This window comes from Chionomys nivalis, chromosome X (assembly GCF_950005125.1).
Source record: "Chionomys nivalis chromosome X, mChiNiv1.1, whole genome shotgun sequence".
In the NCBI taxonomy this organism is placed as follows: domain Eukaryota; kingdom Metazoa; phylum Chordata; class Mammalia; order Rodentia; family Cricetidae; genus Chionomys; species Chionomys nivalis.
This window is the reverse complement of record NC_080112.1, coordinates 119,670,640-119,691,887: the sequence shown is the minus strand read 5'-3', so window position 1 is coordinate 119,691,887 and position 21,248 is coordinate 119,670,640. Positions and strand designations below refer to the sequence as shown.

General features: G+C 39.7%; 1 pseudogene; it reads left to right on the top strand.

The window, feature by feature from the left end:
• Positions 1-2,187: 2,187 nt before the first annotated feature.
• LOC130867950 (nucleophosmin-like) lies at positions 2,188-3,055 on the top strand (annotated as a pseudogene).
• Positions 3,056-21,248: the final 18,193 nt, after the last annotated feature.

Below are 21,248 nucleotides of genomic sequence, written 5' to 3'. Positions count from 1 at the left end.
ATGCCAGCACAATTTGTTGAAGATGCTCTCTTTTTTCCATTGTATACTTTTAGTTCCTTTATCGAAAATCAGGTGTTCATAGGTTTGTTAAAATCCGGGTCTTCTATTTGATTCCATTGGTCGACTTTTCTGTTTTTATGCCAATACCAAGCTGTTTTCAATACTGTAGCTCTGTAGCAGAGTTTGAAGTCAGGGATGGTAATGCCTCCAGACGATCCTTTATTGTATAAGATTGTTTTGGCTATCCTGGGTTATTTGTTTTTCCAAATAAAGTTGATTATTGTCTTCTCCAGATCTGTGAAGAATTTTGATGGGATTTTGATGGGGATTGCATTGAATCTATAGATTGCTTTTGGTAGAATTGCCATTTTTACTATGTTGATCCTCCCAATCCGAGAGCAAGGGAGATACTTCCATTTTCTGGTGTCCTCTTTAATTTCTTTCTTCAAAGACTTAAAGTTCTTGTCAAATAGATCTTTCACTTCCTTGGTCAGATTTACCCCCAGATATTTCATGCTATTTGTGGCTATCGTGAAAGGTGATGCTTCTCTGATTCCCCTCTCTGCTTCCTTATCCTTAGTGTATAGGAAAGCAACTGATTTTTTGGAGTTGATCTTGTATCCTGCCACAATACTAAAGGTGATACCATCTTACACCTGTCAGAATGGCTAAAATCAAAAACACCAATGATATCCTTTGCTGGAGAGGTTGTGGAGTAAGGGATACACTCATCCATTTCTGGTGGGAATGCAAACTTGTGCAACCACTTTGGAAAGCAGTGTGGCGGTTTCTCAGGAAATTCGGGATCAACCTACCCGTGGACCCAGCAATACCACTCTTGGGAATATACCCAAGAGATGCCCTATCATACAACAAAAGTATATGCTCAACTATGTTCATAGCAGCATTGTTTGTAATAGCCAGAACCTAGAAACAACCTAGATGCCCTTCAATGGAGGAATGGATGAAGAAAGTGTGGAATATATACATATTAGAGTACTACTCAGCAGTAAAAAACAATGACTTCTTGAATTTTGCATGCAAATGGATGGAAATAGAAAACACTATCCTGAGTGAGGTAAGCCAGACCCAAAAAGAGGAACATGGGATGTACTCACTCATATTTGGTTTCTAGCCATAAATAAAGGACATTGAGCCTATATTCGTGATCCTAGAGAAGCTAAATAAGAAGGTGAACCCAAAGAAAAACATATAGTCATCCTCCTGAATATTAACCTTCATCAGGCGATGAAAGGAGACAGAGACAGTGACACACATTGGAGCAACGGACTGAAATCCCAAGGTCCAAATCAGGAGCAGAAGGAGAGAGAGCACGAGCAAGGAACTCAGAACCGCGAGGGGTGCACCCACATACTGAGACAATGGGGATGATCTTTCGGGAACTCACCAAGGCCAGCTGGACTGGGTCTGAAAAAGCATGGGATAAAACCGGACTCGCTGAACATAGCGGACAATGAGGACTGCTGAGAAGTCAAGAACAATGGCACTGGGTTTTGATCCTACTGCATGTACTGGCTTTGTGGGAGCCTAGGCAGTTTGGATGCTCACCTTACTAGACCTGGAAGGAGGTGGGAGGTCCTTGAACTTCCCACAGGGCAGGGAACCCTGATTGCTCTTCGGACTGATGAGGGAGGGGGACTTGATTGGGGGAGGGGGAGGGAAATGGGAGGCGGTGGCGGGGAGGAGGCAGAAATCTTTAAATAAATAAATAAATAAATAATCACAGCTTTGGATTAGATACCAAAAGGCTTTCAAGAGACTAAGGCACTTCCTTTCACTTAGTCCAAACAAAAGCAGAAATCCCTTCTGACTGTATCTGGGATGGCAGTTACCTGTTTACATAGATCTCCTGTGGAAAAAGGGCATGTGTTTTCCTTAACATGGATCTGAAAACTAAAAAGACACTCCATGTACACCTTTTCATGCCTCTAAGTATCCTCCTGCCTTTGTTGTAATTTTTCAAGAGTGAAACACATAAGCAGAAAAAAATTTATTATTGGAATTTAACACAATTGTCTGTTAAGCATGGCTCTGTACTTTGGGAGCACACATTCAATTCCCTAGAGCAGTGACTCTCAACCTAGTACCAGATAGCCTGCCTATCAGACATTTACGCTGCAACTCTTAACAGCAGCAAAATTACCGAAGTGTGCACACCTCCACCTCATGGAAGACTCGATGGACATGTACCCTCTTAGGCTTCAGAGCTTCCTTTCCAGTTGTGAACTAAAGGCTGACAAAGATCATCACTTTAAGATGGATAATGATGAGAATGAGCGCCAGTTATCAGTAAGAATGACTAGTTTAGAGGCAGGGGCAAAAGACATTACACATTGTAGAGGCAGAAGGAATGAACTCTGAAGGCAGTCCAATTAAAGTAACATGGACAACTTTGAAAATGTCAGTACAACCAATAATTTCTCTTCGGGACTTTGAAATGACAGCAGCTGTGGTCTTAAGGCTGAAGTGTGGTTCAGGGTCTGTGCATATTAGTGGACAGCATCTAGTAGTTGTAAAGGAAGATGCAGGGTCAGAAGATGAAGATCAGGATGATGGGAAACTTTTACGTATATCCGAAAAGGGATCTGCTTCTGAAGGTAGTACAAGGGTCCACAGGAAAAGGTAAAACTTGACGAAGATGATGAGGACAACAACAAAGATGATGAGGATGAGGTTGATGAAGATGATGATTTTGATGATGAGGAAGCTGAAGAAAAAAGTTCCAGTGAAGAAATCTGTATGAGATACCCCATTCAAAAATGCACAGAAATCAGACCAAAATGCAAAAGACTTAAAACCATCAACACTAAGATCAAAGGGTAAACAGTCCTTCAGAAAACAGAACAAAATTCCTAAAGCACCAAAAGTACCTTGTTCTGCAGAAGACATTAAGGCAAAAATACAAGCAAGTATAGAAAAAGCTAGTTCTTGTCCCAAAGTGGAAGCCAAGTTCATTAATTATGAGAAGATTTGCTTCCGGATGACTGACCAGGAGGCTGTTCAAAATCTCTGGCAGTGGAGGAAGTCTCTTTAAGAAAATGGTTTAAGCAGTTTGAAATATTCTGTCTTATTAATTTCTGTAACAGCTGATATATATGTCTGTCCTTTATATAATACAAAGTAAGAACTTTGTCTATTGTGTTTGATAAATGTTGTCCAGGTTCCATTGCCAAGAACATGTTGTCTAAAATGCCTGTTTAGTTTTCAAGGATGGAGCTCCACCCTTTATTTGGTTCTAAGCATGTCTGGAATGTTATGATAGGACATAGTAATAGTGGTGGTCAGATGTGGAAATGGTAGGGAGACAAAAATATGTGAAATAAATTCGGTATTTATTTAATAAAGTAAATAAAGATGGTGTAATCACTGCTGGTCATTAAAAGATAGACATCAGAATAATTCACTGGATCCTCATTGAATATTTTTTTTGTTCCAGGAACTTCCTAAGCACTGGGAAAACAACCAAGGACACGACACATCCCTTTTCCTTGTGGAGCTTACAGTTCAGTGGGAATGAAAATGCAGTTAGTCATTTCTAAAGTATATCTGATTGAAAGTAGTAAGTACCACGAAAATAACAGAGCAGGGAAATTATCTCAATACTTTGAAAAGTTCAAGGAGAAATACATTTTTCTTTGTACTATGATGACTTCAAGCCCTAAACACTCCTTGAAGTCCAATTTGTAAGCCTTCTGATTCTGCAATTTGTCTAAAAACTGATGTTCTTAGCGGTAGCGATGGTTGCTGCAACCCTTATGACCATTGCTGCTAAGGCTAGCAGCATGGCTATATGGAGGAGGTCACTGGAAAGAGATAGACAGTAGGAAACAAAGGGAAGACAGGGCCTAAAGCATAATTAACATTTTTCTCCAATTTGAATTTGGTTTTAAAATACCCATTATCAGGCTGCTGTACAGGGAAGGCATCCTTTACAGCAAAATCCTTTGGGCCCTGTGGTACCTAAAATGGGATGGCCCTAGTTCATACTGGCATCTACTCCAAGATAAATATTTGAGCACAATTCAAGTTGTACCACTCTTCTGTACTTCTAGTTCTTATCACTACAGGTGTCTTCAATTTCCTTGCTTATCTCCGACTATCTGGGCCTCCCTGGCAGTAGCAATTATGTTTCTTTGAAACTCTCACTTCCTAAGAAGTAATGCAAATCTGCCTTTAAAGCAGATGCCAAAGTGCTCGAACATTGTTTTTTTTTTTTTTTTGTGGTATTTCTGGAAAATGAAATAGTGTAGTTGTATGATTTAATGAAGGAATGTGTGGCACTGTTATTATAGGCTTAGCTCTATGCCTCAAATCTTCACAAAGACATCAATAGACTGCTAAATCCTCAGCAACAAAGGAGATGTGTGTTTTGAGCAGACTACAGTCAAATTTTGTCATGCTGATTGTTTTTACATAAATATTCTGATATTAAAGTCAGATTTTCATATCTTCAGGGGAAAAAGAAAGAGAGGCATTTGTTACAGGGGGAAAAACAAAGAGGATCTGGATACCTGAGAACAGTTTTTGCTTTTAAAATCAAGATGCAGTTTTTAAATCAGACAAATAATGTTTCTAAATTACCTCATAATATGCGTCTGAACATTTCTCCACATAGTTCTTTGTGTTCTTATTAAGTTTTATTTATTCAAAATGGAAAGCAAGGTCCCATTTCCATGTCAATCTCTTTAAAATGGGAAAACTGGGAGGACCTCTGTGGCTGTCTTTAAAATTCAGATCCTCATTTGCACTTCAGTGGCTTGGGGCTGAGCCCTCAAGGGTACAATTAGCATGAAAGTGTTAAGAACTATTTTGTAATTATTCATTTCCTCCAGCATTTACCTTCCCTACATTCATTTAGAAACACATTTAACACAAGGACTGAACATTCATTTTAGAAAATGGAAAGCCTACTACTGAGCAGAGAAAAGAAAAACTATAACACCTTATATAAATATTGTTAATATTTCAGTGTACAGACACAGAGGGCTATAGATAAATAATGTATGGCCTTATAACAAAAATGGAATTGTCCTATTTTGTAAACTATTTCTTCACTCAGGTCTATAGGGAATATTCTTGTATCTTATTGAATGTGGGTCTACATTATTGCTTTCTAATATCCACACATTGCATTTCATAGAGTGGCTATCACATAGCTGCAAATACTTCCTTATTATCTCATGTTCATATTGTTTGGGATTTTCTTGAGTAAATCATACTGTGAGCATGCTCACAGCTAAATCATTGTTAATGATCATTTGCTTTTGCAAAGAAACATGCTGAAAGCAAAAGGTCAATAGGAGGGGAAATACTTAAGAATTTTTCTATATGCTATCATGAGTGGATATTAGATGTATAGAAAACAATAACCACACTACAATCCACAACCCTTGAGAAGCTAGGTAACAAGGAGGACCATTCAAGAGACATACCCCTTGGGAAAGGGGAAATAGACAACATTCCCTGAGAAAATTGGGAGTGGGCAGGAGGGGTGGAGATGGGGGGGGAGAACATGAGGGGATGGGATCTTTTTTAATTGATATTTATTAAGCTCTACATTTTCTCTGCTCCCCTCCCTGACTCTCCCCTCTTCAATCCTCCCTCTAGGTCCCCATGCTCCCAGTTTACTCTGGAGATCTTGTCTTTTTCTACTTCCTACTTCCCATGTAGATTAGATCTATGTAAGTCTCTCTTAGTGTCTGTATTGTTATCTAAATTCTCTGGGATTGTGGTTTGTAGTCTGGCTTTCTTTGCTTTATGTTTAAAAAACACCTATGAGTCAGTACATGTAATAATTGGAAAAGAGATATCTTGATAGAGAGATTAGGTTAGGAGATAGAGAGATAGGTTAGGGAGAAATCTAGTGGTAAGAAAACTCCCAGGAATCCACAAGGATGACCCCAGCTAAAACTCCTAGCAATAGTGGAGAGGGTGCCTGAACTGGCCTTCCTCTGTTATCAGATTGGTGACTACTGTAATTATCATCATAGAACCATCATCATCCAGTAACTGATGGAAGCAGACGTAGAGATCCACAGCTAAGCACTGGATCAAGCTCCTAGAGTACAGTCAAAGAAGAAGAGAGATCACATGAGCAAAACGGTCTGTTTAAGAATCAATGGATAGTTGGGTGTTGGTGGTTGGTGGCTCATGCCTTTAATCCCAGCACTCAGGAGGCAGAGGCAGGCGGATCTCTGAGTTCGAGGCGAGCCTGGTCTATAAGAGCTAGTTCAGGACAGGAACCAAAAGCTACTAAGAAACCCTTTCTCAAAAATCCAAAAAAATAATAATAATAATAATAATAATCAATGAATAGAGCCCGGTGGTGGTGACCCAGGCCTTTAATCCCAGCACTGGGGAGGCAGAGGTAGGCAGATCTCTGTGAGTTTGAAGTCAGCCTGGTCTACAAGAGCTACTTGTAGGACAGGCTCCAAAGCTACAGTGAAGTCTTGTCTCAAAAACAAAACAAAAACAAAACAAAGATAGGGTCTTTCAATTGCCTAAAACTCATCTGACTGAGCCCAAGGATCTGCCTTTCTCTGCCTTCGCTCACTTTGGGATTATTGACTTGCACACCGGGAGCACTTTTGATTTTAAGGGCAAGGAAGGACAATTTTGCAAGTGGTAAATCTCTTGGGCAGCTGTCCAGAGGAAGAGATAAGAAGAAAGCTACAGCCTTAGAGAAGGAGCAGATGAAGTTTCAAAGAATGAATAAGGAAGCTCAGTTGTTAAGACAAGCATGTTTAGAGATAGAAGAAAAGGAATTTTTATTGTTGCTTTAGATAGGGTCTCTCTACATAGCCCTGGCTATCATGGAATTCACTATAAGGACCAGGCTGGCCTCAAACTCACAGAGATGTGCCTGTTACCCTCCAAGAAAGATGCTCATTGGGAAGAGAATAACAAACCAGAGCTCCTTCTACCATCTCCAGCTGGTAAATCAACAATATTCTTGGAACTGTTGCCTTCAGGTCTTCTTTTTTCTAAATCTGCCTCACCCATTCTCAGCATGCCCTCTCTGAAGAGTTAACCTACCAATCATTTAGGAAGGGGTTTGGAAGTTTGGAAGGGGTGGGGCAGATGGTAATTTATGCAGGTTTTTTTTTTTTATCTGAGCTGGGTCATCAACCCATCTGAGTTTTATATGGATGCTGGGGATTGGAATCAGGTTCTCATGATTGTACAGCATGCACTTTTAGCAACAGAATGGTCTCCTGTGGTAATTAAAGTTATGTTTTGTTTAGATTATTGTGCTTAAGGAATCAATAAAACAGAAATGCCTCAAACCTGTAATTCCTATTTCCACTTACCCAAGGACCAGTAACTTCCTGGAATGCTGAGGGGCTGCTGTTCATATAAGATAACAGGGCCAATGCTTCCGCTTATATAAACAAGCTTGGTTGGTCCAACTGCAGGATGTGTTTGATCAAATGTAAACTGGAGGTATTTAGGCAGGAAGTACATTGGAATCTTTGCTTGCTCCAACTAGACAAAGGCGGCAGGAAGTATGTAGCCTTGTGGGTTTTGTCTTTATAAGCACCTGACTAAGGTATTTTGGTGCCAATATTCTGGCAATCCTGGGTATGGATGTGGCCAGTGTCCTGGGTGGTATTTAATAAAGCTTGCTTCAAATTTGACTCAAAAATTGTGGTAGTGTTATTATTCTCTTGTAGTTGGGATTAATATTCCCCAGTGCCAAAACAATGTTTTAAATACCTACTATGCATTAAGCATGTTGTTAGGCTCCTAAGGTTACAAAACTTAGTAAGGTTATTATCACCAAATATTACTGTTTTGTGGACTTTGGGGGGATGAGCAAAAATGTCCAATGACAGACCGAAGTACGATCCCACCAAAGTCCAACTTGAGGAACCAGTGAGCTCACTGAACTTATTTCCAGAGCACAGGTGAAGCACTATTTATGGGAATATGGGTGATATAGAAGCAGCTGTATGACCCAAAAATATCTCACTTCAGCATGGATGATATAGCTTTGCCATAGCTGCATAAATGGAATTCTTCCCTCAGTGAACTGTTCACACTCTATATACCCTAACCTTTCCTAAAACTACATGAAGTACGGGAAGAATTACACACAAGTTAGCAGAGGAGTACAAGAGGGAATGGATGCACTCTCGGGTGACACTATGATGGCTGTCCCCAACCCTTCCTCCAAAGAAGGAATGTCAACTATTTCAAGGATGACTCACAACTAGTCACAGCTACTTAGATGCAGATGGTCATACGGGTTATGCTTGGAATGTTCTACAATTACCTCTAAGCACTACAAACTAGTGTATTCTTCAGAGAGGTTCTCAAATGATTAGGACCTGAGACTTGCTCCTGTAAGACCCATAATGAAGTATAAATTGGGACAGGAGAGACAGCTAAGCAGTTAAGAGTACTTCTTGCTCTTTCAGAGGATCCCAGTTTAATTCCAATAGCCCATATGGTGGCTCACAACCATCTGTAACTCTACTTCTGGGGAATCCTAGACACTCTTCTTGCCTCCATTGGCACCAGGCATGCATATGGTACAAATACATATGTGCAGGTAAAACACCCAGACACACAAACTAAACAGTTTTGTTTTAAATAGTATAAAGTCTATGAGGGATGCACCAGGGGAGTGTTTCCCCAGTCCATTTCAACAGGCACAGAAATTTTACTTTCTGTAATCTGACAGAATCCCATATTTCAAAAATCTAAGTCTTTCAGTACAAATTAATTAAAAAGTTCCTAGGAGAGAAGCAAAGAAACACCACCAAATTAGATCTGCCAGAAAAGAAGGATTAAAAACGCCTGGCTAGACCGGGAAATGCACCTGCCTACCTTGCAGAGGAAACCAAATGAGCTTCCAAATTGCAGGATCTGTTACGGAGAAAAGAGTAAATGGCAGGGCTTCTACAGGAAAGCTGCCTTCTCATTTATTTGCTTACTTGTTTATTTTTAGCTCCGATCTTTTCCTCACTATGTTCGTACCATTTCAGTACACAGAGAAAGGAAACTGTCTAGGACCAAGGAGAAGTGTGTTTCTAAACCTAAGTTTGTTCTTTCTCCCTACCACTATTAGGAATGGGCAAGAGCAGTATCACTTTCTGAATAATACCAGTGCCAAAGTTTCTCTGCACATTATGTCATTATGTCTTCCATGTTGTCTATAACATTAAATGTCCATATACAGATTGTGAATATTAAATTCGGAGAGGTTAGGATATCTTATTGTGTGAAATGGAAATTCAGAATTTTCTGTTTTCAGGGACACATACTATTTGATTGCATTTTTTAGAATAATTTCTAGTGCAAGAAACAACCTACAGACCATTTCTATGAAAAAAAATCTTTTAAGAATCTTAACTATTTTAAATAAACAGGATGGAGCCATTAGCATTTTCTCTTTGGAGTTACAATTTTTGTCATTTATTTGGGGTGTGTGTGTGTGGTATATTTGTGGTGGTGGTGGTGTGTGTGTGTATTGCATGCATGGATGTTTGTGCATCACATGCATGTCTGGTACCTAGGGGTCAGAAGCCAGGGTTGGATTTCCCTGGAACTAGAGTTTTAAATGGTTACAAAACACCAAGTGCATGCTAGGAGTTGAGCCCAGGTCCTCTGCGAGAGCAACTAGTGCTTTTAACCACTGAGCCATCTCTCTAGTCCCTGTAGTTATTGACAGCATATTACTACAAAATCAGGAGACATTTTATAAAAAATTCACAAATTTGTATTCCAAGTCTACTAATAGTTCCAGGAAGGCAATTTGCACAGCTGACTTGGACTACATATGTACACATACTGAAATAGAAAATTGAAACATTAATATTATACTAATTGAAATATTTTTGCATATTTTTTTCAGAATTCATATGACTCACTTGGGGGCCTAAATAATCCAAAATTTCCTCAACTTTTGAAGCGCATGGAGTTATGGACAATTATAGAGCATGAATTCCGCACCTAAAAAGCTGTAGGTTAATGGAGAATTAACTGTTCTTGCTCTTTATGCCTGTAGTCAAAACCGCACATTTGTTATATAACTTTGCCACAAACACTGTCAAATAAAACTAGGCCATCTTTAGAGCTCCTTAAAAAGTCTTCGCTTTATAGTAAGGTCTTTTTGTTCAGCTTCATTTTAAAAAGTCAGTGATTCATTTTATTTACAATGGCATCCTCTTGCATAAGATTTTTTCCTCTCCAACCGAATCACTGTGAGTTAAAAATCATTAGACCCAGATTTTCCATTTGTATATTAATAAGCGGTGAAAACACTTGAGGACTCCGCCTTTTTCTTTATGAACGTAAAGCGGTTTATGGCTATTATCAACCCATGTGGGCACTGCTCTGCATTTTTTTTCTTCTAGAGCTTGCAAAGCCTTTCAGAGACTTACATTTGCATTGAGAAATTCAAATGCAAGTGACCATCTCCTTATCTATTATGTCTTGTGAATCAGAGCCAACTTGTGCAAATGGCAAGGTTGTTTGCCAGGTGGAAGAATTAATTGACCTGACAAGCTGGGCAAATGTTACCAGCTACTCCATCGACTGGGTTGGAGGAACCTTGTTGTCTCCTCCTCTGAACAAATCCCATGTAGGATTGTTATAAATGTGATTGAATAAAAAGGAGGAGATAAAATGAAGATATTTGTGTTGAAAGCAGGCCTTACGTGTTCAATGAGAAGACATTCTCTGTAAAGATGGGTAGTGTTTGTAGCATTCAATTAGTTAGAAATATTAAAGCAAACAAAGTTAAATGAAATAGAGATCTTCAAAACTGTCGCTGACAGGTGCCGGGTGTGTTCCTTCCACAGTTGTTTGTATGTTTTAGGAAAAAGATCCTATAGTTTATACCACAGAGAACTCTTCAACACTTATGTGCTAACAAGAATGGATGAACTAACTTGATCCGTTTGAGGAGGATGATCAGAAAAGAAGAAAACCCCAGAGAAATGTCCCCATGCTTAAAGGCAAAAGAGAAAGCCACTGTGGTTTATAGAACAGTAAGAATGAAAGAGGTTTGCATGACCAATAGAGGCACCAAGGTTCAGCAGAGGAAACAGAGCAATAACAGTGCAAACAAAAAGGAGGCAAAAACATCCCACTGACTCTCACACTTACACCGTCCAATACAGTAAGAGCAGGTGAAAAAGACAAGGCACTCTGCAAGATCCCACAAGAGCCTGCTGCCACACAGGCAAACACTGCTACAGGAAATAAAAGCTATTGCATGCAGCAGAGGCTGCACCAGACAAATTCAGCAAACATGCTGTGGCTCCTTGCTCAATCAGATCTTTCCTGCATAGTAATTACCTGCTGTGTACTTGCCATTTCTACAGCCCCTTTTATCCTTTTCATAACCACAGATTCCATCTACTATCATTTTCATGATCTTCCTGCTTTCATAATTCCCTTGAACATTTCTTATAGTGAAACCCTGCGAGGGACAAGCTCTTTGAGCATTCTATGTCTAAAATATGCTCTGCCTTTGAATCTGAACTGATGGAGGAAGGTCATTGGCTAATAAAGAAACTGCCTTGGCCCATCTGATAGGGCAGAATTTAGATAGGAGGAGTAAACAGAACAGAATGCTGGGAGGAAGAGGAAGTGAGCTCAGATGCCATTTCCTCTCCTCTCTGGGGCAGAAGCGATGAAGCAAGCTGCCAGGTCAGACATGCTGAGTCCTTCCCAGTAAGACTGATGCTACACAGATTATTAGAGATGGATTGATCAGGATATGAGAATTAGCCTGTAAGGGCTAGAGTTAATGGGCCAAACAGTGTTTAAAAGAATACAGTTTGTGTGTTGTTATTTCGGATTTAAAGCTAGCCGGTGGCCAGGAGCCGAGCTGTGGGAAGAGGCCCGCAGCTCCCACAACACTGAACAATGCTTTCATTACATTTGTTTTTGTTTTGTTTGTATGTTAGGTGGGATTTCTGTGTAGCTCTAGCTGTCCTGGAACTCATAGATTTCCCCCCCGCCTCTGCCTCCTGAGTGCTGAGATTAGAGGAATGCACTACCATGCCCCTCAGCCCTCTAAAAAAATTTAAAAAAAATATCTGCATGGTTGTTTCATCTACATGTATGTCTGTGTACCATGTAAGTTCAGTACATGCTGAGGCCCTAAGAGGATTTCAGATCAACTGGTTGCATCTCACTGTGAGTTGCCAGGTGGGTGCTGGGAACTGAACTCCAATTCTCTGCAGAAGAGGCCAGTGCTCTTAACTGCTGAGCCACCCTGCTAGCTCTGTGGAAGACTTGCATTTGACTATAAAAATGTCAGCTGTGGGGCTGTCTAGGTTGTTTGGTGTTCATTTGCTTTTGTATGTTAAACATGCTTTTCTTCTAGTTCTTGCCCACGTGTCTCTGATGAAAAATCTATTCCAGCATTCAGTAGTTTACACCTTTAATTCCAACACATAGAAGCAGAGGTAGGTAGATTTCTGGGGGTTCAAGGCCAGATTAAACTACAAAGAAAGTTCCAGGTCTATAGAGAGAGATCCTGTCTTTAAATAAATAAATATAAAAACAAAACAAAATGAAAAGTCCATCTTTTTTTCATTGTAGATAGTATTTTTTTCTTCAACTGGTTTGCAATTTTCTCTCTTGAAGTATTCAATTTAAACAAATTCATTATATGTTGGTATATTTCCTAATACTCCTTTGTGGCTGGGATGTGTTGAACTCATTGGACTCAAACATATCAGCTATGAAATATTTCTGGTTATTATTCTCTTAAATATTTTGTCTACATTCTAAGATCATATGCTTATTGACTTAATTGATGTGGTCTTTCAGTTCATTGATCATATAAGTTATTTTGGGGTGCCTATGACCAAAATTTCTACCAAAAAGAACTTAAAGTGAGAAATTATATATTTTAGCTTAGGGTTTTAGAGATTTCAATCTATGGTTTTCAACTGCAGCGATTATGGGCCCACTATTAAAGCATAATATCACGGTGGTTGGATGTTGTCCACATTTTGGGAGACAGAAGTTAAGAAATGAGAGTAAGGGAGCAGGAACTAGGTGCAGCTTTCAAAGTATATCCTCTGGGATCTCATTTCCTCTAGGAGATACTATACCATAATGTTCCTGCCCTTCTCAAAACAGCATCACCAGCTGAGACTCAAATGTTCAACAAAAAAAATTCATATAAGCCGGGCGGTGGTGGCGCACGCCTTTAATCCCAGCACTTGGGAGGCAGAGGCAGGTGGATCTCTGTGAGTTCGAGACCAGCCTGGTCTACAGAGCTAGTTCCAGGACAGGCTCCAAAACCACAGAGAAACCCTGTCTCGAAAAACCAAAAAAAAAAAAAAAAAAAAAAAAAAAAAAAAAAAAAAATTCATATAAAAACCAAAATAATTATATACTTTCCTTTTTTAATTTTATAAACTTCTTGCTATGTTTCATTCTCGAAAATAGATATTTATATGTCAGCTTCCCCATTATCTACTATTTGGGTCTCTGTTATCAATATCCTTAATACATTTTAAACCCCAGACATGGGTTTCATGTCCAGAAGTTGAATTGGCTCTACCTTTTTACTTTGTATATATGGAAGGTTTTTTTTTTTTTTTTAAGATTTTGATGTGGGATGCCCTTCTGCATGCTGTGAATATGTCTTATTACCGTTGGTTAATAAAGAAGCTGATTTGGCTAATAGCCAAACAGAAAATAGAACCAGGCAGGAAATACAAGCAGAAATAAAGAAATCTTTAGACTCACAAAGATGGGATAGATGATAGAGTATTATCTTTAATTTTGCCAAATACAAATAGACTAAATATTATAACTCTAATTCTTGCTTGATACCTATTTATATGTACTTTTACAATATTAAAGTTAAACCCTTCCGTTTTAATTAGACAGAAAAGGGGAGATGATGTGGAATACCCTTCTGTATTCTGTGAATATGCCTTATTACCATTGGTTAATAAAGAAACTAATTTGGCCAATAGCCAAGCAAAATAGGCGGGAAATCCAAGCAGAGATACAGGGAAAAAAGAAGGCAGAGAGGGAGGGATATCATCCAACTGCCAAAGGCAAAAGATGTCTGAGGATCACCAGTAAGCTACAGTCACATGGTGACACACAGATTAATAAAAATTGGTTAATTTCAGTTGCAATAGCTAGTTAGTAAAAGCCTGAGCTAATAGGCCAAACAGCTTATAATTAATATTAAGAGTGGTTATTTGGGTTATTAGGTGGGAGAGAAATCTCCAGCTACAAGGTTTATTTTTACTTTATGTGTATGAGTGTTTTGTATGCATGTATGTCTGTGTAGCACAGGTGTACTATAGATGAAAGCCAGAAAATGGTATCAGATCCTGTGGAACCAGAGTTACAAATGGTTTGAGACAACCATGTGGAAGCTGGGAATTGGACCTGGGTTCTCTAAAAATGCAACAAATTCTCTTAACCACTGGGCCATTGCCCCAGACTCCCTGTCTAAATATCTAAATATACGAAATATACTATTTTAATATCCTATCTGCTGGTTGATAACCTTTGTTGTCCATGAACAAAAACCTTTCCTTCTTTGTAAAAGTTTTAATGCCATGCTATTTTTAGGAAAGTGAGTGGTATTTATTGCAAAAAGCTGCGGTTACCCAAGGCTCAGGGAATCATGAGAATAAAAGGTAGAAAGATTATAAGAGCCAGAAGACCAGGAAACCTGCTATGAGATAATGTCTCCTACATATGACAGAGAAGTTACAGCATAATACCTCAAAGGCATGATTGCCCAAACAAGGACTGAATACAGAAAACACCAACAGGCATGCGAATGCAGAAAGGAACAACTCATGGAGTCTCTTAGCTATGCTTTTTACTGATGTGAAGAGACACCGTAACCATAGCAACTCTTACAAAGAAAACATTTAATTGGGGTGACTTGCTTATAGTTTTAGAGGTTCTGTCCATTATCATCATGGCAGGGATTATGACAGCATGCAGGCAAACATGGTGCAGGCAACAGGAAGTTGACTGTCACACTAAGGGAAGATTGAGCAAAAGAGACCTCAAAGCCTACCCCCATAGTGACACACTTCCTCCAACAAGGCCATACTCCTAATAGTGTCATTCCATTTTCTTTTAAACCACCACAAGTTTAAAGTCTTCCCCAGGGAGAAGCCCCCTAATTGGTTATCCAATACAAAGTGTTCAGCTTTGAAGACATATATATTATATATGAAATAATATACATATATAATATATACATAATATTATCACACACACACACATATATATATATATATATATTTATACAAGCAACAGAATCAGCAGGTTGTATTTCTATACCAATGCATTTAGATAGATATGAAATTATAACAACAAAAAAGAGGCCATAGATTTGAGAGAGCGGCATGGGAGGGGTTGGTGGGAGGAAAGTGATGGAGGGAAATGACATAATTATATTTTAACTAAAAAAAGAAAATCCTTAAAAAGAAAAAAGCTGCAGTTACTCAATAATCTTTATTTATTTATTATTTATAATTTCTTTTATTTTCATGTGTATGTGTGGGTACCTGCATATATATGTACCATGTGCATATCTGGTGTCACAGAGGTCAGAAAATAAGACTGCATCAACAGATACTGGAGTTACAGGTGGTTGTGAGCTGCCATGCAAGGGATGGGAACTGAACTCAGGACCTCTGTAAGAGCTGTCAGTGCTCTTAACAACTGAGCCATCTCTCCAGCCTCCTCAGTGATCTTTTGAAACCTATGGCACTAGCATTAAGTTCATGAATCATGAACACATGAAAACACAAAGCAGTTGACACAAAACAAAAGAAGTGGGTACCTATTGCTGCATCGACATGATGGAGGGTTATTATTGCTGATAACATTGCTCTGTGTCTGGCTCGGGATATAAGTCATGTATCCACAATACTGTCCTCTAATTTGGGAAGCCCCTTTGGTCCTCGGGCTGAGACAGACCTATTCTAGATAGGGAGGTCTTGCCAGTAATAACCATCACCATTTATATGTCTATATATTTTTAAGTAGTTTTCATAGCTGTTCACATTTTATTTGACCCTTTATGAATCTGTCAGGCAGTAGAAAATTAGATATTGTCAAACCAGACACAGAGAGATTAAATGATATGCCTGATCACATCAGTAGTGAGTGTCAGAACAACGCCTGGCACTCAGGTTGCTGAATTCCAAGTACAACGCTCCGACCTCCTATCTTATGACTCATTAATGGCCTGGAAAGATAGAACTGGCATATCAGAGCAAAGTCAGGGAAGTTAAACAAAGCAAGGGCTAGAATCCACTGCTGCAGCATTCCCATGGAAACATGGGGGAGTTGTCCTCTCCTAATATATTTTAATATAATGCAAAATCAGGCCCCAGCTGGATGGGAAAGCTTGTTTGCCTCCTCAGCCATCATGCATTATTCAGGAGGAGTGACCTCACTTCCATGTCACAGGCGGATTGTGATGACAGAAGCTCCTTTGGTGCTAGCACATAGAAGGCCCGCTTTCTTGTTGTCTACATTGGTCTACAGCCCCTGCTTTACATTCTGTTGCTGAGATTGTCACTCTCCTGTGGTAATGAGCTAAAACGGGTGTTTAATCACTGCAGTTATCCCTCATTTCCAGCACTGCCTTTATGTACCCAGCCTTGTCTTCTGCCTTCGCAAGGAATCGTGGTTAATTTGCTGAATCCAGGGCTTCCATTCCTCATTGTCCCTTATGCTTGGTAAGACATGCAGCTCAGGAGATGGCCATAGGCTAAGTGATTGATTTCTCCATCAACTGATAACTGCTCTTATGTGAATGGTCCAACGTTCGTGTTCTTGGAGTCAAACTAAGAGGAAGTCTGACTGGACGGCTTCCGGATCTGTCTTTACCACTTCTTTCTATTTTCTTTCCCTGTTTCTCTCCTTTAAAATGCTAGACAACACAGTAGAGAATCAAATTACTTTCCTGGTAGCCTGAAAATGTCTAGCTGCCAAAGACTTCTTCACCTTAAAAGGAGCCAGGAAATTTTTGACAGAAACTGTTTCTAAAACTGGACATCACAAAAGGAGACATCGATTAGGGAATTTTCTTCAGAAGGATGCAGTACTAATAATGCTGTCCAAGTTACTACGGTGAACTAAATGTCCAGAAAGTTTTCACAGATCTCGTCTTGTATTTTGAGGAATATCTGAATATTCTTAGTGAAGTCCTGTGGCTGTGCATACGTACAACTGACTTGGTCACAAGTTTTAAAATATGTTTTTACCTAAACAAATACTCTAAAATAAGACAATGCCATTTGTTTTATGCAAAGACCGAGACAGGGTTTGTATATAACTAAGCAAACAATCTTTTTGCAACACTAAGGCTATTGTTTAGTAAGCACGGAAGGCACACAGCTCAAGGGTTGTCCTGAAGATTTCTGAAAACTGAACTCTTTAACCTAGGAAACAACTTCATTGCCTGACTTTCCCCTTCATACTTCACCTTGGTTTCCACAGCGGTAATGGGAGGACTCTCCCGTTCTTGCTGGGGCAGACATTTTAGAAATGATTACAGTTGTTTTCTCATGGAAAGGAAGACACTAGCATCAGCTTTATAAAATGTTATACTGGAGCTAGGGAGATAGCTCAGTGCTTCATAGCACCGGCTACTTTTCCAGAGGACCCTGGTTTGATTCCCAGCACCCGCATGGCAGTTTAGAACTATCTAACTCTAGTTCCAGGTTCCTGACATGCTCTTCTGACCTCCACAGGCACCAGGCAAACATATGTTGCATAGACTTACATACAGCCAAAACATTCATGAACATAAAATACACTTTTTTAAACTAAATAACAAAGAAATAAGATGTCAGGGCACCACCTCAATATACAGCACTGAAACTTCTAGGAATAAGACCCAGAGACTGAAAGACAAATATATAGATTTTTTTTTTTTTAGTTTTGAGAATTCTATGCATGTATATAATTAAATATTATCATACCTACCTCTTTTTCCACTCCAACTCCCTGATATTATTCACTAAATCCCCATCCCAGATTCATGCTGTAAAAAAAAAAAAAAATACTAAGTGCAATCAGTGCTGACTGTATGTATATAGGCATGGGGCCATGTGTTGGAGCATTTTGGAGTATTGGAATCCTACCAGTGGCTACACCCTCAATAAAGAATAACACCACTTCCCCCAGCATCTCCACTTCCAATAGCTATTGTAGAGAAGTTTTACCCTTGAGGGACCCACCAGGTAGCTCCCAAGTAAATTACACGTGGAGACTTATTCTTACTTATGAATGTCCAGCCTTAGTTTGACTTGTTTCTTGACAGCTTTTCTTAAATTATTCCAGCTATCTTTTGCCTCTGGGCTTTTATTGTTTTCTATTTCTGTATATCTTTCTGTATAGCTTGCTGTGCAGCTGGGTGCCTGGCCCCTGACTTTCTCCTCTCCTTGTTCTCTTGCTCCTCTTCTTCCTTGTTTCTCCTTCTATTTATACTCTCTGCCTGCCAGCCCTGCCTATTCTTACTCCTGTCTTGCTATTGACTGTTCAGCTCTTTATTACACCATCAGGTGTTTTAGACAGGCAAAGGAGCATAGCTTCACAGAGTTAAACAAATGCAGCATAAACAAAAGCAACACACCTTAAAATAATATTCCCCAACAAATAGCTCCTCAGGAAGGGGAAGGGCCTGGAGATCATCTACCCTATCTAGGCAAAGATTTGGTGTGGCTTAATTTTGTTCAGGTCTTATATGGATAACCACAGCTACAATGGAGACTCAGCTATTCTGATAGCAACCAATTAAAATGATTATCTTTTATGAGAACTTAAAATGAAACACACTTCAGTATGTTAAGTGATGAAGTTTATAGCAATTTCCTACTCCACCTATAAAAAATATCACAAGCTAAGCAGTTTATGCAACATAAGTGTGGCATTTAACAGCTTCTGAGGTCAGAAGTTTAAAAAGGATTTTGCTGGGCCAATATCAAGATATCAGTAGGGCTGTATTCCTTTTTAAAGGCTCTCAGCAAAAGATTGACCCTTTCTTTCTCCAGAACCTAGAGGCTTCCTGCATCCGTTTGCTTGTGGACTTTCAAGCCTCAAAGCTGGAAATGTAGATGTTTCAATTCTTTCCCATCAACACATCTATCTGATTCTGCCTCTGCTTCCTTTCTGCTTTCCTTTCCGTGAAAAGGTCGAAGTGGCTTGATTAGTCCAAACTAATGTCTTTAATACTACCTAATTAGCAACTTGAATTCCATCTGTGTCCTCATCTTCAAGACACTGACGTCTTTGGAGGATCATAACACTGCCTCGCACAGAGGTGGCTTGTTTCAACAATTTCATTTGACAGATGAGACGCGAGGAGTAAAAATAAGTAGACTCCCTAGTTAATGATATCAGTAGCTTCAGAGTAACTCTGCTCCTTTTGTGTTACCATTAAAATCTAATAATAGCAATAATATCAATGTCTCCATGAGGCCCTTCACATTCTCTTCAGTTCAGATTCCGTCTCTTAAAACCTCATCCCTAGTAAGTATGATATTCCAGAAGTATATGTGCATGTACCAGAGTTAAAATGCTCTTTCCAATACCAGTTCAAAAAGAAGCCCAAGAACAACGTAACTCCTGATGTGAATCAAGCCACTCTTGAGAGTACCATTGAGATTAGGAAAGAACATGTTTTGGGCCATGTCTAACCCTTTATCCAGCAGGTGTTTTATGCTCTCTGTGGGTGTGAACCCTGAAAAGAAGCTGTGCCATTTCCCCAAAGCCTTTGTCTTAACACCTGTCCTGTGTCCTGACAATGCTCTTAATATCCCAGCAGAAAAATCTTGTTCCTGCATCCCAATCAAACTGTGCACAATTCGAGGTCGAGATCTGGAATTGGTCCACATTTCTACCTTTATAACATCAAAACTGCACTCTTCTCTGTGATTTCTGTCTCCATTTTTCTCATCACTCCACCCACTCTTTCAGCTTGCTTTCCTTCATATTGACATTTCTTCTCCAAGCTAGAACAATGCCTTGCTGAAATAAATGATGGTTTAATACTTGTAGATTTAGCTAATAAATGTATAAGAGAATGACTGACTGAGCTGGCAAGATAACCCTGTATCTATCTTATTCATTTGTCTAGTATTTCCTTGTGTGTGTGTGTGTGTGTGTGTGTGTGTGTGTGTGTGTGTGTGTGTGTTTGTAGGTGTTCCCTGCATGTATGTCTGTGTACCACATGTGTTCCTGGTGCCTGCAGAGACCAGGAGAGAGCACTGGCAATGCATCCTCTGGAACTGGAGTTACTTAGAGCTGCGAGATGCCACTCTCTTGGGCTGGTTCCACTCCCTGTTAGCAGTTTTCCTCAGCAGGTATCCCACAGCTCTGGCATCTCCAACATCTTGGGGTCTCCAAGGAAATCCAGGCTTCAACTTCACAACTTCATGCAATGACCTCTCTAGGTCTCTATTCAGGGACACTTCTGACACATGCCTGGCCTCAGTGGATTTCCTTAGGTGCAGAGGCAAAGTCCAAACCCATTTCTTTTATCATTAACACTAAAGGCAGAACCACATGGCTGAAGCTGACATGTTCTGCTGCTTGTTGAGGCATGCTCCCCTTGTTCAATTACATCTTCACGAGCTGTCCTTCACTGCCTAAACTTAGCAGCCCTGAAACTTGCTCTGTAGACCAGGCTGGCCTCAAACTCAGAGATCTGCCAGCGTCTGCCTTCTAGGTGCTGAGATTAAAGGTGTGTACCACCACACCCAGCTCCAAACTTTTCTTTAGTTCCTTTTCAATCCATTAAGCAATACTTAAAGCCTTTTACTGTTTTTCTAACCCAAATTCCTAATGTACAAATTCCCCCAAATAAAAACATGGTCTAGCCTATCACAACAATACCCCCAGTCCCTGGTACCAACCTCTGTCTTAGTTAGGGGTTCTATTGCTGTGAAGGGGCACCATGGACCACAGCAACTGTTACAAATGAAAACATTTAACTGAGGTGATAGCCATAGTTTCAAAGGTTCAGTCCATTATCATCATGGTGGGGAGCATGGTGGCATGTAGGCAGACATATGGCTGGCAAGGTAGCTGAGAGTTCTACATCTTGCAGGCAACAGGAAGTCAACTTAGACACTGGGCATTATCCTGAGCATAGGAAACCTCAAAAACTGCCCCACAGTGACACATTTCCTCTAACAAGGCCATATCCACCCCAACGAAGCCATGCCTCCTAATAGTACCACTCCCTGTGAAAT